Here is a 17236-nt window from a genome sequence, read left to right as displayed (position 1 = left end):
GCAAGATCCCTAAAGCACGGCTGGGTTGGAGTGTGTGTCCCCAGTGGACCACTTGCCAAAAGCAGCTAAGTTAGAGTCTTGTCTGAACCTATGTCCCTAAGATAGGTTTTATCTGAAAGAACTTTCTCTGATGTGATAAATATGTGTCTTCTTCCTCGGCCTCTTATGTGAGTAAAGTGAATAAATGCGATTTTTTTTTTTTTTTTTTTTTTTTGGCTGCATATGGAAGTTCCCAGGCCAGGGATCAAATCTAAGCCACAACTTCAACCTGTGCCTCAGCTGTGGCAACACCAGATCCTTAACCCACTGCACCATAGCAGGAACTCACTAAAGGTGACTTTTTTTTTTTTTTAATGACAAAGTTCTCTAAAATTGCCATGGCAGGCTTTTAAAAGAGATTGACTATTTTGGGGGAGGCATGAGCCAGCCAAAATGGGGGTCACTTTTATTTTGGAACATTTTGAGGAAAGGGGTGGGAAATACTGACAGGGAATAAATTTCAAAATCTCTAAATGTGTGAGTTTTTAAAAGCCTAAATATAATGAGACAATTTTGTTTGTGATGACTCAGTTAAGGTAGGAATTGTTGATTGGTTTAACATGACCCTGATTTTTTTTTTTTTTTTTTAGCCGTATCTGCAACATGTGGAAGTTCCCAGGCCAAGGATGGAACCTGCATCACAGCAGTGACCCGAGCCACAGCAGTGACAGTGCCAGATCCTTAACCCACTAGGCCACCAGGGAACTTCCCTATAATTTTAAACAGGTGAGTTTACAGCTTAAAACTCACTTCAGAGTAAAGTGTCCTTCAAGACTGTAACCGGCTACAGGCACTCATACTGCAATTCCCAGTCACTCAGGCTAACTCCTAGGAGGTGTGGGACATTTTATGCACAGTAGCTGGCAAGAGAATAGTCATGAAGACCACTATGTACTAACTGAACAGATGAGAGTCTTTAAATTGAAAAAGAAATTTAAAAAGTGTTAGGACTAGTATCCAGATGAGATGTTCATTCTGGCAAAATTTTTGAACTAGAGTTCTGCTCATTTTATATACTCAAAGATAGTGCAGAAGAAGAAAAAAATTAACCAGATAAATTTCCAAAGATCCATACTTAATCTCCCACAATTTTCCTGGGCAAGAAGCAAGAATGGTGGTACTTTATAGTGAAATGTCTGAGGTGGCCCAAAGAGTTTAACTATTGGATCCAGATTCCAGTGATGTGAAACCTTTAGCAATCTGAAGATGGATAAAACTGGATTTTACGTTACACTTTCCAGAAGTGCTTCAACACTTGTTTGCTCTAGAATCCTGAATATAATTACAGTGATTTCCGTTAATAGCAGAAGGCACAAACTATGGTCCAGAGGCCAAATTGGGCCTGCTGACTGTTTTTATTTTTTTTTAATTATTATTATTATTTTTTGGGTCTTTTTAGGGGTGCACCCACAGCATATGAAGGTTCCCAGGCTAAGGGTCGAATTGGAGCTGTAGCTGCTGGCCTACACCAGAGATGCAGATCGGAGCTGCGTCTGCAACCTATACCACAGCTCACGGCAATGCCAGATCCTTAACCCACTGAGCGAGGCCAGGGATCGAATCTGTGTCCTCATGGATGCTAGTCAGATTCGTTTCACTAAGCCATGATGGGAACTCCTTGTTTTTATAAATCACGTTTATTGGAACACAAGTCAATGGTGCATTGTCTGCTTTCTTTTTTTTTTTTTAATTTTTAAAAATTGTATCAGTGTTTTTGACTTAAAAGGATGCATTTGAGTAGTTGTGGCAGGGCTCATATGGCCTGCACAACCTAAAATATGTACTAGCTGACCATTTACAGAAAAAGTTTGTTGACTCCTGCTTAAAACTTCTCATAACACAATACATGCTTCCTAAAGATGCTCGCTCAAATTAGGACACAGAGTGGTGAATAACAATGTACTACAAAAGACAAATAAATGCATCACTATAGATAAAACTACACTCAAACTGAAGGCAACTTTGTTGTGAGCCTGTCCAATGGGGAACCTAAAACCTGCCACAGTCACTATTGCGATGCTGGCCCTCTTACAGGGTATACCAACAGTACCCCAACTGATCAGCACTTTAGCTACAGGAGGTTTAATTCTCTATTTATCTACATAGATGTGCTACAGAATCAGTGGGTTGGAGACCAGCTTGTGCCACTGAAGAGCTGTGTCCTGGGCTGCAGGAGAAGATACAACATGATGAGCATCACTTTCCACAAGTCTCACTGTAGCTGGCAAGCCACCAGCCTTTCAGCACCATCTCATCAGGATACAAGCTGACCAAGACCAAGATAACATCATTTAGATTTATATTTTCAAAGCAGTGAAATGTGTAAAAAATAGAAAAGAAATATGATCTTCTATAGTTATCCTAGGGCCACTCCTATTTAAAGCAAAGTTTTTGAGGAGGATGACGTCAGCCTCATAGTGACATGAGTCATTCCTTTTTTCTCTTCTTTTTAATTTACAACTAACCAGACATCCTTAACCCATCAAAAGTGCCTCTGCATACTACACTAAGACACCGGGAGATCCGCTCACCTGTCGAAAGTGGGTGGATCGGAGCTCAGAGAAGGATGTGGATCCAAGGGAGTCATAGCCTGCCCACCCACACTTGCCACTGAAAGGAAAAAAAGGTAATCTGGAGAGCACAAAACTGGGCACTCCTGGGGGAGTATCTGTGGAAGCCCACCTGACAGGAGAACTCGGTGGGCCATCGAGCAGGATGGAGACAGTTTAGAGGCACAGAAAAAGGAAGAACAGGCTAAGGCAGCCTCACAACCCAGACCAATGCTGCAACAAGCTAGGGCTGTTGTGGTGGCGGGGGCTACCTCTCTGGCAGAGGAGGTGGAAAGTAAAAGTGTGTAGCCTGGAGAGTCAGTTCAGTCAGAGAAACCAAAATTGTGTTATAGCACCATCTTCTGGAAAGCAAAAGAAAGTTTTCTAATTGACAGACTATTGAACTATTAGAACCAAAGTAAACAAAGCCTTCCTTCGTAAATAAGAAAGGTATTTGCTACTTCACATGCAAAAGCACAGGCACATTTCATCAGTCACAATGAAAAATTGCAGTAGTAGGGTATCACAAAAAGAAAACGACAATTTGCCAGTGACAGAACTCAAATACATGAAATATTATGATCTAGCTGATAAAAATTCAAAATAGCTGTTATGAAGAAATTCAGCAAGCTACAGGAAAACTCAAAAAGGCAAGTTAATGAATGCAGAAATAAAATTTATGAGCAGAGGGAGTACTTTATGAAAGAGACTGAAATTTTAAAAAAGAACCAAACAGAAATTCTGGAGCTGAAGAACCCAGTGAATGAGATGAAGGAAGGATGTGTTAAAAAACACTGGTAATAGGGCAGACCTGATGGAAGAGAGAATAAATGACCTGGAGGATTGAAATTTAGAATGATTCAGATGGAAGAGGAGAGAGAACTAAGATTTCTAAGAAGTGAAGAAACCCTGCAAGTGATACCAGTCTCTGTTGGGAAAGCCTATACAAGATTAATGGATGACTATAGTTAATAACACTGTATTGCATATTTGGAAGTTTCTAATGAGTAAATCTTTAAAAAGTCTTCATCAAAAGGAAAAAAATGTATCTATTTAAAAGGACAGATGATAACTAGACTTATTGTGGTAACCATTTTGCAGTATATATAAATATCAAATCACTATGCTGTCTATCTGACACTAAAAAAATCATATGTCAACTATACCTCCATAAAAAATTTTAATAAAAATAAATGAAATTAGGAATGATGACATTAGATGAATCTAATTTATAATTGTGTCCTCATCACAAAAACACCTCATTTAAGTAGATATTTAATTGTTTGAGTTGACACATAGGATAAAAAATATTTATCATATATATAATGCATATTTAATACTATCATAGTGTCTCCAAATGTTGTGGTCTTATCCTGACCCCTATGCCTAATGGAAAATGAATTCAAATGAAATTAGTGATAACAACAGAGTGGTCCAGATGACTGTCTTTCTAGTAATGAGGAACTGGAGGAGCAACTGCAGGTATCTACTGGTTTTACCTGTTTTGGGTGATACTGTTTCTGGCAAAGCAGAAGCAGGGGATCTTTGTATGCTCTACTTTCTGGGCTGGTCATGGAGAAAGAAGTGTGAACAAGTGAAAAGATAGCATTTCACATCATTCATTCAGATCACCACGCACCTATAGGAAACTTTTGGGTGCGACCCTAAAACATACATATGATGTAATAATAGTAATAGCATTATCTTACAGCGTTATATGAGGACTACATAAACTAATGTGGAGAAAATACTTATTGAAGTCATAAATATCCAATAGGTACTAGCTAATAGGATTATTAATCATTAATGCAACTCTGACTAACATAATAACAAGCAATAGCAGTATTACTGTTCTGGATATAAACAGTATATCCAAAGACAATGAAAATACTAATTCAAAAAGATATATGCAGAGTTACCTCCATGGCACAGTGGATTAAGAGTCTGACTGTGGTGGCTCAGGATGCTGCAAAGGTTCATGTTTGATCCCCAGCCTGGGGCAGTGTGTTAAAGGATCCTGCGTTGCCGCAGCTGTGGCATACATCACAGTTATGGCTCAGATTCAATCCCTGGAAACTTCCATATGCCATGAGTGTGGCCATAAAGCATTCTTTAAAAAGAACAAAAACAAAAGGATATGTGCACCTCAATTTTCATAGAAGAATTATTTACAAGATATGGAAGCAACCTAAGTGCCCATCAACAGAGGAATAGATAAAGAGAAAATGGCTTATATATACAATAATACTCAGCCATAAAAAAGAATAAAAATTTGCCATTTGCAATAACACAGGCCGACATGGAGCATATTATGCTTAGTGAAATAATTCAGACAAAAGACAAATACTGTATGATATCACTTATATATGGAATCTAAGAAATAAAACAAATGAGTGAATATAACAAAAAAGAAACAGATTCACAAATACAGAGAACTAATGATTACTAGTGGGGAGAAGGAAGTGGGGGCAAGATAGGCGGAGGGGATTAAAAGACACAAATTATTATGTACAAGCAAATAAGCTACAAGGATATATTGTGCAGCCAATATTTTACAAGTGGAATATAATCTACAACAATTTTGAATAACTATGTTGTACACTAAAAATAATATAGTACTGTGAATCAGCTGCACATCGATAAACAAAATAACACTATTATCGTTAATAATCTTGGGCAAGTTATCAAAATATTTCTTTCCTTCCTTTTTTTTTTTTTTTTTTTTTTTTTTTTTGCTTTTTGCTTTTTAGGGCCATACCCATGGAATATGAAGTTCCCAGGCTAGGGGTTGAATCGGAGCAACAGCTACCAGCCTATGCCACAGTCACAGCAACACGGGATCCAAGCCACATCCACGACCTACACCATAGCTCACGGCAATGCCGGATCCCCAACCCATTGAGTGAGGCCAAGGATTGAACCCACATTCTTATGGATGGTCAGATTTGTTTCCACTTTGCCACAATGGGAACTCCTATCAAAATATTTCTGAGTTTTTCTTTTCCTCTGTAAAATGAGACTGATTTCCACCCACTAGAGTCGCTGAGGAGATAATATTTTAAGATTGACATATAAGACTGTATTAATTTCAGGTGTACCACATAATGATTTGATATTTGCATATATTTTGAAGTAATTGCAACAGTACATCTAGTTAACATTCATTACTACACATAGTTACAAGTTTTCTTTTTCTTGAGAAAAAAGCATTTAAGATTTATTCTCTTAGGGAGTTCCCGTCATGGCTCAGCAGAAACAAGTCTGACTAGCATCCATTAGGACGCAGGTTCAATCCCTGGCCTTGCTCAGTGGGTTAAGGATCTGGAGTTGCCGTGGGCTGTGATGTAGGCCAAAAGCTACAGCTCCAATTTGACCCCTATTCTGGGAACCTCCATATGCTCCCTAAAAAGACAAAAGACAAAAAAAAAAAAAAGATTTACTCTCTTAGCAACTTTCAAATATACGATATAGTATTAACTATTTCTACCATGACGTACATTATACCTCCAGGGTTTATTTATTGTATATAAAATTATTAGGATCTGCTTGGCATATTAAGCATCCATTCATCCATCAACCCATCCACCCACTAAGCCATCATTTATTGAGTGAATATAGTGTGTTTTGCGCTATTATGCTAAGTTTTGGTCAGTAGGTAGTAGGTGAGTCATAGTCCTTAATGCATCGTCTTCTGTTGAACTGTACACAAAATACGAATACTGGATTAAACAAATGAGTCTATTATGATAGAGAAATAAAGGTTTTGGTGTCCACGTTGGGAATGATAGCAAGTGAGAGCAAGTGTGTGAATGAGAAGACTTGCACACCAAGGTGAAGGAATTAAACGATAAAAAGACACTGCCTAGCAGAGTGCTGGCCAATGTGACGAAGTGACGTTCCACAGGAGGTGACAGGTTCCCCAGCAAAGGTGGAATCAAACTAGTGGGCAGCTTCTCTAGCTATGCTGTTAGGTATGATGCCTGGTTCAATAAGAATTCACTGAATAAATTAATAAATTCATCCTTCAAGAAAAAATGTACTCTGGAGATGGCAGTGACCACATAGATAATTGAGACCAAAATGTTAAATAAACAGAAAACTTGGGTAGTTTTTTTAACAATTAGAGTGAAACTTTAGGGACTGCACAAGGTAAGGTCCATTGTAATTGCCTCCTAAACTTCTCTGGCAACAGCTGGTCATTCTCAGGAAAACTCTCTGAACCTCTCACTTGAAGAGTGAATGTAGGGTACCAAGGAAATCATCAGTGATGATGAGTTCCAGGATAGGGCTCCATCAGGTGGGAAGGCTTCTTGGAACTAAAGAAACCACATCTACCTTCAGCTACAGGGGGCAAGCACAGATCCACAGAGGGGAAGACAAAGCCAAACAGTCAGGAGCTGAGTATAGGTAAAAATGGATTATGAGGCAAGAAGTTGAAGTCAAGAGAAAAAGTCCAAGACTATTTCTGTAAACAGGGTCAGGATGTGTGAAGTTTAGATTAGGTGCTGGCCTGGCTTAGCCTGGAATAAAAATTATTGGTGATCCAGTTGCTAGATGTATTTGGGGAGTGTGTGTGTGTGTGTGTGTGTGTGTGTGTGTGTGTGTGTGTGTGTGTGTGTGAGAGAGAGAGAGAGAGAGAGAATATATCAGTGAATACATTTAAAAACTGAATTCTTCCCCCATGTTTTAAGACTTAGCATCTAAGTCAAAATACCATTAGATTTCTATTTTAGGGGTGTGGTCTCCCACAGCACAAGGGCTGATGCTCTGCTTCTAGAAAGACAAGCTTTGCTTTTAAAATGGCAACATGCAGCTTGTTTCTTAAGAAATGCATAGGCCTTGAAACTAGTCCCTAGCTGAAAGGAAGTATGGTTTTGGGGTACATTTATGTTTTACCATAAAATTCAACTGTCACCCTAGCAACTGTCCTGAAATGCCTTATAATAGCCTGACATGCATATAAATAGGATTGCCCATATTATGAGAAGCCAGGTGAGTATTATTAGTTATTCCAACAAGAGGAGTATTATGGCTGTAGACTGCAAGGTGGGAGCCTCGATTTGATTCATCATCATCATCATCATCATCATCATCCTGGCCACCTCTGTTGCCATCATCACCTTCTCATATAACAGTATTTCTTCACAGGTGCTGACTTTTTTTTTTAATAACTTAATATAATGTCTCAAAGAACTAAATAGTAAAAATCCTCAGGTCTCTACGCTAATGGGGGTGTTTGATGGTCTCTGTTTTAGAACACTCTTTATGTGGAGTTTGAAATTCATGGAATACTTTACAGGAAACGTGCTACTTTAGACCAAGTTCATGAACGTTAAAACAAACAAATTGAAACAAAATGATACAGTAGAAGCCTTGGCAATGAACCCATTGTCTTAATTAGCAAAAGAAGGCTCAGAAAGTCTGTATGGTTTTTCTAAGAACACAAGTTTACTAGGTGAAAGGGAGGAACTTGAACATAGATAAAGCTCCAAATCCTTGTGGTACTATGAGTACAGAGTCCACATGCTAATTCGTGTGGCTAGAAGGTTAAATTGTGACAGGGATATCGTGACAAGTCACCAAAATGAAGCTGATCAATATTCCTTAGACATAGGTTATGTGGTTTTCAAGCAGTCATGCAGCAAGGTTGCTGCTGGAAGCACAAAATGTATGATATCTGGAGAACAGTTCTAGGACACAAATGAATGGACTGGTGCCCAAGTGGAAGTGTTCAGGTGACTGATAGAGATCTTAAATATCCATTCTGTTCTGTTGGACATCTTGAATGAAGATGTAGTGATAGGTTTAGGATGCAAAAATTCTGGAAAAACCCAGAGCAAAATAATTTAGTAAGAATCAATACAAGGGTCTTCTCATAGATCTAACAGCACAGGATGGTGGAAGATGTGCTTGCAGGCAGCTCTTAAAGAAAGCATCACATAACAAAGAGACAGTATTTCACAGGTCAGAGCACACTGAAGGTATTCTGGATAAACCCTAAGAAAGAGGAAGTTAAATAAACTGAAGGATATTGAAAGCAGAGTGACTAGGAGGGTGGGGGAGCTCAGAACCACACCATGTGAGTATTGTTTTAAGAGAACACAGCTCTGGGTATGGAGAAGAGAAGACTCAGAGCCCACTAGTCAAAGGTCATCAGAACTTTCAGTGCTGTTGTGTAGAAAAAGGATTGCGCTTTCTCTCTGTGGTATAGGGGGAATTGAACATGTGGGCAGGTGGTATAGTGAGACCATTCAGCTAGTAAGTAATGATTAAGTGTTGGAGCTGCCAATGAACAGGTAGTGACTGGATCATTACTTGGAAGGGTATTTCCAGCATCAGTGCATAGCTTCAAACACTGAGCTTCTGTGCTTCACAGATCCCTCCCTTGCTCTTTAAATATTCGACATGGTTTCATCACCAGCCATATTTTTTATATTGGTTCCCAATATTGGCAATCATTTATGTCACTAAGATGATTCTGAAGACCTGCAGCAGAGTTTAGCCAGAGTTTGCTTCTCACATTGACTTAATAGGTAAGAGCTGGAAGCTCACAAATGCCACATGCAAATTTTTTCCTAATGACCTCTGAATATAGATTTGGAGTTAATTCTTCTGGCACTTATTTCAGTGGAGATGAAGCACTGACCAAACATACTACAAAGTGAGGAAGAGGATGTGTTAGCTATCCAAGAAAATAAGCAGGAGTATGCAGGAAATTCTGAAAAGGAAGACATTCCATCTGAAGCCTCATGGAAGAAAGAGAATGTTGGCTGAATTCTTACTTGGAAATAACAGAACTACGAAAATAATTAGTGTTACATCACATATAGCACTGAATTTCCAATGTGGGTCATATTTTTAAAATAAACTTCTATTATTTCAGTATAAAGTATAGACATAAAAGTACATAAGTTACAAAAGTACACAGATAAATTACTAGGAGCAACCACCTAGATCAGGAGATAGTACGGAAGTCCCCTTCTTTCATTTACTCCTCCCATTTGTCCCAGAGGTAAGGACTACCTGACTTAAAATATGTCAGTTTTGCCAGTATTTAAGCTTTATATAAGTGTTACCACACAGTGAATTATCTTGTGTCTGGCCTCTTTTTATTAATACACCGCTTGCAAAATTCATATGTTTTTACATGTATGTATTCATTCATGTTCACAGCAAGAGCAATTCTATTCATCTCACTTTTTTTTTTTTTTTTTTTTTTGCTTTTTTAGGGCCACACCCATGGCATATGGAGGTTCCCAGGCTAGGGGTCCAATCAGAGCTACAGCTGCTGGCCTAAGCCAGAGCCACAGCAACGCAGGATTCCAGTGATGTCTGCAACCTACACCACAACTCAAGGTAACACCGGATCCTTAACCCACTGAGCAAGGCCAGGGATCGAACCCGAAACCTCATGGTTCCTAGTTAGATTCATTTCCGCTGCAACATGATGGGAACTCCATCATCTCATATATATATATATATATATATATATATATATATATATATATATTTGTCTTTTTGCTATTTCTTTGGGCTGCTCCCATGATATATGGAGGTTCCCAGGCTAGGGGTCGAATCAGAGCTGTAGCCACCGGCCTACACCAGAGCCACAGCAAACGCAGGATCCGAGCCGCGTCTGCAATCTACACCACAGCTCACGGCAACGCCAGATCGTTAACCCACTGAGCAAGGGCAGGGACCGAACCCGCAACCTCATGGTTCCCAGTCGGATTCGCTAACCACTGCGCCACGATGGGAACTCCCATCTCAGGTATTTTTTTGATAATATATTTTATTTTTGTTTGACATCTAGAATGTTTCAGATTTCATTTGCTATTATTTAAAACTGTTGCAAACATTATTGTAACTTTTTAAATACACATACATATGCATTTTCTTTTGGGTATATAGTTTCTAGTTCATGAGATATGTGTATGCTCATCCTGAGAAGTAACAATTTAGTTGTGCCACATTTCCACTCCCTGAATCAGTATATGAAAATTGTATTTACTCTACACCCTCTGCAAAACTTCATATTGTGAGTCTCTTAAATTTCCACTATCTGGGGTACAGTTAGTGGTATTCCACTGTAGTTTTTTTGTTTTTTTGTTTTTTTGTTTTGTCTTTTTGCCTTTTCTAGGGCCGCTCCCGCGGCATATGGAGGTTCCCAGGCTAGGGGTCGAATCAGAGCTGTAGCCACCAGCCTACGCCAGAGCCACAGCAATGCGGGATCCGAGCCACGTCTGCAGCCTACACCACAGCTCACGGCAACGCCGGATCGTTAACCCACTGAGCAAGGGCAGGGACCGAACCCGCAACCTCATGGTTCCTAGTCGGATTTGTTAACCACTGCGCCACGACGGGAACTCCTCCACTGTAGTTTTTATTTGCAGTTCCCAAATTGCTAGTAAGGATGATCAACATTTTATGGGTTTATTGGGAAATCTTTTGCAAATTTCTATTCATGTGCTTTGTGTAACTTCACAGATGATACTAACCTTGTTGTATCATGTCTTTTTCTATATATGTATATTTGATATGAATCTGCTGTCAGTTATATAAACTACAAAAATCTTCTCCCACTTCATGGTTTGCCCTTTTATTCTCTCGATGACATCTTTGCTGGGCATAAAATCTTATTTTAACATACTTTAACCTATCATTATCTTAAGGGTTAGTGGGTTTGTACCCTTAAAAATATCTTTCCAATCCCCGAGGTTATAAAGATATTCTTCTTTGTTATTTTCTAGAAATGTTATTGTACCTTTGACATTTAGATCAGCTCTCCATCTGGAACTGATTTTTTTTTAATAGAGTGAGGTAAGGCATCAAGATTCATTTTTTTCTTTTAATTAAATTTCCAATTGACACAGCCTCACTTATAGAAAAGATTATGTCCCACTGTTCTGCACTGACATTTTTTTTAATATAAGTATCCATATATATGTAGATTAATTTGTGAACTCTATTACTCTTCCATTGGTCTATTTGTGTATTATTGTGCCAATACCATATTGTCTGAATTATTACAGATTTAAAATAAATCTTGATATCTGGTAATTTTAAATTTTCAAATATGTCTTTTTTCCACTGTTATTGACATTGCACACTCTTCATATTATTGTATAAATATTCAAATCAGTTTGTCAATTTTCATGAAAACACTTGTTAAGATTTTGATTAGAAACACATTGAATATAGGCAGTTTAGGGGAAGAACTGACATCTTTACAGTACTGCATCTCTTTATCGGAAAGCATTGTGTATTCTTCCATTTACTGAGTTCTTCTTTAATTCCCCTCAATGTTTTATATTGTCCTACATGGAAAACTTATCCACCTTCTGTTAGATTTATTTTAATGTTCTCTGATGCTAATTTAAATAGCATTATTTTAAAAAACCGTATTCTCTGCTTTTGTGTTGCAAATGTGAAATGCAATTGATTTTTGCAAATTAGCATATAACTATTACCCACTTCACTAAATTAACAAATTTATTCTATTAATGTGAATGTATAGTCTCTGGAATTTTTAATATATAAAATCAGGGCTCTTGCAAATAGAGGCCGTTTTATTTCTACTTTTCAATACTTATACTTTGTCTTGCCTCATCATACCAGGTTAAGATAGATCCTAGATTAGAATACAATGTTGAATAATATTCTAATGGTCAGAAGTTACCCTTGACTTATACCTGATATCAAGAGAAAAGCTTTCAATATTTCTCATTGAAGCATGACATCTATGATATGATGTCATGTAAGCACCCTTCTCTTCTTAGTTTGTAGGTTTTCTTTTTTAAAATCATAGACGGATATTTAATTGTATTGAATGATTTTTTTACCTCTATTTAAGATGATTGATTTTTCTCCTTGATTCTGTTTATGTGGTGCGTTGCAGTATAGATTTTCACATATGATACCATCTGGCCCTCCTGGAATAACTGTCACCTAGCCATAATGCATCATCATTTTTACAAATCACTGGATTTGCTTTGCTAATACTTTGTGAAAGAATTTTTGTCTCTATAAATGAAAGTGTAGCCTCCTTTAAAATCCTTTAATGTAGTGTTCTTACCAGTATTTGCTACCAAAGTTATGATGACCTCAAAATATGATTTGGGACAGTTTCCCTCTTTTTCTGTGCTCTGGATTAGTATATATAAGGTTGATTTTATCTAAATGTTTGGAGGAATTCTCTAATAAAACTGCCAGGCTTGGAAAATTTTTTTCAAAGGATTTTAGTTATAGATTCAAACTTTTAATACATACTAAACTATTTGTATTTTATATTTTGTCTTGAGGCATTTAGGCAATTTTGGTAAATCATGGCTTTTAAAATCATTTGATCATTTTATTGAAATTGTTTTCCTTCTGCCTGTGGTACACTTTTGCTCTTCCTGAGCAATTCCTTCTATTAATTCCATTAGTTCATGTTTGTAGATTACAAATTATCTTAGTTTTTGTTTGTCTGGAAATGTCATAGTTTGTCTTCAAGATAATTAACACATTCATTGAATAAAGAATTTTAGGTTGGCAGTTATTTTCTTTCACAACTGTGAAGGTGTTTTTTCATTTCCTTTGGTTTCCATTGTTGAGAAATTTGTTTTTACTCTTATGTTGCTCATTTAAAAGTAATTTCCCCTTTCTAATTGATTTTAAGATTTTTTTTCTTCTTTTTTTGATTTTTAGCAATTTTTCTAGATGTAGCTAGGTGTGAGTTTTCTTCATTTCTATCTTGTTTGAGAGACATAGCACTTCTTGAATCTATGTCTTTTAAAAATTATATAATTTAAAATTTTATTACCTCTTTAAATATTGGTTTTGCCCAATTATTTCTCTTCTCTCTTTTTAGGACATCAATTATGAGTATGATAGAACTTTTCCCTATGTCCTTTACATTAAAAAAAATTGGCCCTTTTCTTCTGCCTTTTTTTCCCTCCTCTGTTCATCAATCTGATGTCTTCTTCTGACCTATTCTAATTCTCATATTCTGGGTCTAATCTGCTATTATCCTCCAGCAATTGGTTATTTAATATTAGTTATTTTTCAATTTAGGAATTTCTATTTGATTTTTAAAAGATAGATTCTGGTATAAAATACAAAATCCTCTATATTTCATCTATTTCTTCAAATTATGAATCACGGTTATTTTAAAGTTCTTTAATTCCATATCTTCTCATACATCTGTTTCAATTTCCTATTTATTGTCATAGTTTGGGTTTTTTAGTCTTATACTATGACATGCCTGCTAATATTTAGTGAAATTTGGACATTGTGCATAAAAACATTTGAAAGCAAATTTGCTGATCTGTATTGTGTTATCATCCTTCAGAGATTACTTTTGTTTGAGGTTGGACATATAATGTGGTGAATCCCCTAATCTGTTTGATGATTATCTAATTATCTCTTAATTTAGTTGATTTGAATTGAGCTTCGATCCTGTGACTGCACAGTATTTCTAGTTCATACCTTCTCCTTAGGTGTACCCTGCAGGGGTCCAACCTGAAAGCTTAAGGTGACTATAAAGGCACAACATCTTTGGTGATTTCTGGGCTCTAATTGTGGCCCCTAACTCAAAAATCCTTCACTTCTAGCTTCCTTGCTACCCTTTTCTGCTTGATTCTCTGCTTCTCAGTGGCCAGTTACAAATAGGAGTACCTTGAGTAAAAAAAAAGAATCAATCAGGTTCACCTTTGTTTTTCTCCTCTGGATATTTCTTCAGGCCTTCACTGCCTTGCCAGCTTTCTAAAGCATTCAAGCCAGTGGGATTTATATTCTATACAATTTTTTAAGTTGTTCTCAGAAGGTGGATTCATCTGTACCAGTCTTCTCTACCATTACTGAAATTCCTTCAGCCTGAATTATTTTCAAGCACATAACATTTTTATTCCTATGACACAAGGAGTGCACATCTGCTGAAATTGAAGACTTTCCAGAAGTAGAGTCCTTCCTTTGAAATTGAAAAAACAAAGCTAGGTGAATTTACAACATTATGTTTGAAATGAGAAGTGTGAACAATAAGAAAGAAGAACTGCAAAATATTTGCCTAGTATATTAGTGTTCCAGCATTGCAAAGGAGACCAGAAATAATCTGAAATAAGCACAATTATAATTCTAATTAGGGCTTTTAAATTATCAAGAACTTAGGGATGGTGTAAGTTTGATGGTCTCATAATTTTTTTTCTTTTATGGCTGCACCCACGGCATATGGAGGTTCCCAGGCCAGGGATCGAATTCGAGCCACAGCTGCGGCATACACCACAGCTGCAGCAATGCCAGATCCTTTAGCCCACCGTGCTGGGCTGGGGATTGAACCCATGCCTCTGTAGCAACCTGAGCTGCTGCAGTCAGATTTTTAACCCACTGCCCCACAGTGGGAACTCCCCATAATTTTTTTTTAATGAAAAAATCTCAAATTAGAGTTTAAAAATTGGAGCGGAATTTTAAATGTTGATGTTTAATAAATAAGCATTTTAAACTCACAGATTTCTATACAGTATTATGTGATTTACAAGGATAATTATATTTATAAAGTGTCAATGTATACTATTGCATAAAATGGCAAGCAAGTCGGAATAATTTAGAAGCTTATTTTTCTTTCAATATTTGCAGTATATCTTTATGATTGTACGTATAGCTTCTTTTGAAGATAATGTTAAGGGTATAAAAAATGAGGCTATGAACAAACACACACCCCTCCTCTGGCACTCTAATAAACTCTGGTTCAAATACCTCTCTCAGAGTTCCAAGTGTGGTTCAGCAGGTTGAGAACCTGGATAATATTCATGAGGATGTGGGTGCTATCACTGGCCTTGCTCAGTGGATTAAGGATGCATCATTGCCACAGGCTGTAATGTAGGTTGCAGATGTGGCTTGGATCCCGCATTGCTGTGGCTGTGGTGCAGGCTGGCAGCTGCAGCTCTGATTTGACCCCTAGCCTGGAATTTCCATATGCCATAGGTGCAGCCCTAAAAATAAAAAAATAATAAATAAGTTCTTAACTCTAACTAAATAAGCTGATGGGAGTTGCCATCTTGGCTCAGCGGTAACAAAACTGACAAGTATCCATGAGGACATAGGCTCAATTCCTAGCCTCGCTCAGTGGGTTAACAATCCAGCATTGCCATGGTGTGGTGTAGGTCAAAGATGTGGCTTGAATCTGGACTTGCTGTGGCTGTGGTGTAGGCCAGCAGCTACAGCTCCGATTTGACCCCTAGCTTGGGAACTTTCATATGCCACGGGTGTGGCCCTAAAAAGCAAAAAGAAAAAAAAGAAAAAAAATCTGAGAAAAAAAAATAAAATAAATGAGCTGATGTTAGTGTCATATTACAGTCACTATTATATATCAATTACAGAGCTGATCATCAAAATATGAGAGTTGGAGTCCTAGGTCCCCCATGGGGTACAGTACAACTCTGTAAATTTGCTGAAAGGAAATATTGTATATGCATACTTCCACCCTAAACAGCACACAGTTACCTTCTGTTTCATTTTGATAATATCACTGTCTTTTCCTCCTCACTCTCGACAAAATCCAATTTGAATAGTTTTTTTTTAATGGATTCTCATCATAGTCCTAAAACCTTAAAAAATATTTCTTTACAGTTGGCCTTCCTGTAATTTTGCAACTTGAACTGTTCATCTTTGAGCTTGGTTTTTCAACGCTAGTGTTTGAAATGGTCTTGAGGTTTTGTGGTTGCTGTTGATTCTCTGCAGAACTTTGAACACGAGCTTCCTTTTGCTTGGTGAACTGGCCAGGCCCTGTGAGCGTGTGCAGACCATGGAAGTGTCCAAGCAGCCTTGCTGTTAGAAAAGATTCCTGTTTGGATGTCAGACAGGTAGCCTAACTCCACACATTTCCCTGAGATATCTGGCTTGTTCAGGTAAGTGCAAAAGAATTGGGGTGGGAGAGGGCACGCGAATAGACGTTATGCAGAAAGAGAGCTTGGCCGACTTGCCTACGTAATTCTAATTCAGAATCTCCAGAGAGTCTTACTATAGGAAACAAGCTTATTTACTCTGACCACAGCTCCTCCTTTACAGAAAGAATTGTTCCAGTCTTCCTGTGTAGTACATACTGCTCTGAGGGTGAGATGTAATTTTATTAGCCCTTAAATATGGACAACTATATTTTTAGAATCTATCAAAAAAATAAAAAAGAACTCTGGATAAAAACATCCTAGAAGTTTTTAGGGGATTTGGTGTTGCTTTTAGACATTATTCAAATTTTATCTTTTAGGCAGTTTTATCATGTTTTATTATGAAAATCTTTTAACTATTTTTGAAAATATTGCCATATGTAGTTTGAAACCATTCTGGCAGCTCAAACTGATAGAAAAAAAGCAATCAATAGCAATCAAGTACTTTGAAATTTCCAAAAGAATATATTCAAAATAGCACATGTGACTGCGTGATAATGGTTATTATAATTCTTTGCATTCTACACTGACAGTACTATGTGACAGGAGGAATCTGAAAACAACTTTAAAAATCATTTAATTAGGAATTAACAGCAACATCTGTTCAAATAATTTTCCTTTAAGTGCAAAGTTCTTTCCATACCATTACTTCCTTTTCATAAGAAGTGTTACATTTCAAACATGCGAAATGGAAAATAATGCAAATCAAAAAAAATTAGTTGGTGATAA

The 17236-nt window shown here is 37.3% G+C and overlaps 1 protein-coding gene across 1 annotated transcript in view; it reads left to right on the top strand.

Moving 5' to 3' along the window:
- The first annotated feature begins 16059 nt into the window (after positions 1-16059).
- The window catches only part of GPR141 (G protein-coupled receptor 141), a 52390-nt gene continuing 51213 nt past the window's right edge, over positions 16060-17236 (top strand). Inside the window, exon 1 of the mRNA XM_005673242.4 lies at positions 16060-16471. The gene's annotated coding sequence lies outside the window, so the exon portion shown is untranslated. The remainder of the gene's footprint in view (positions 16472-17236) is intronic.

The sequence above is a fragment of the Sus scrofa genome, chromosome 18 (genome assembly GCF_054392235.1).
Source record: "Sus scrofa isolate SSC_HxYL_T2T_F1_AM1 chromosome 18, Sscrofa_HxYL_maternal_Yorkshire_Landrace_v2.0, whole genome shotgun sequence".
Classification (NCBI taxonomy): domain Eukaryota; kingdom Metazoa; phylum Chordata; class Mammalia; order Artiodactyla; family Suidae; genus Sus; species Sus scrofa.
Note: the sequence above shows the minus strand (reverse complement) of the source record. Positions and strands in the feature narration are given on the sequence as shown.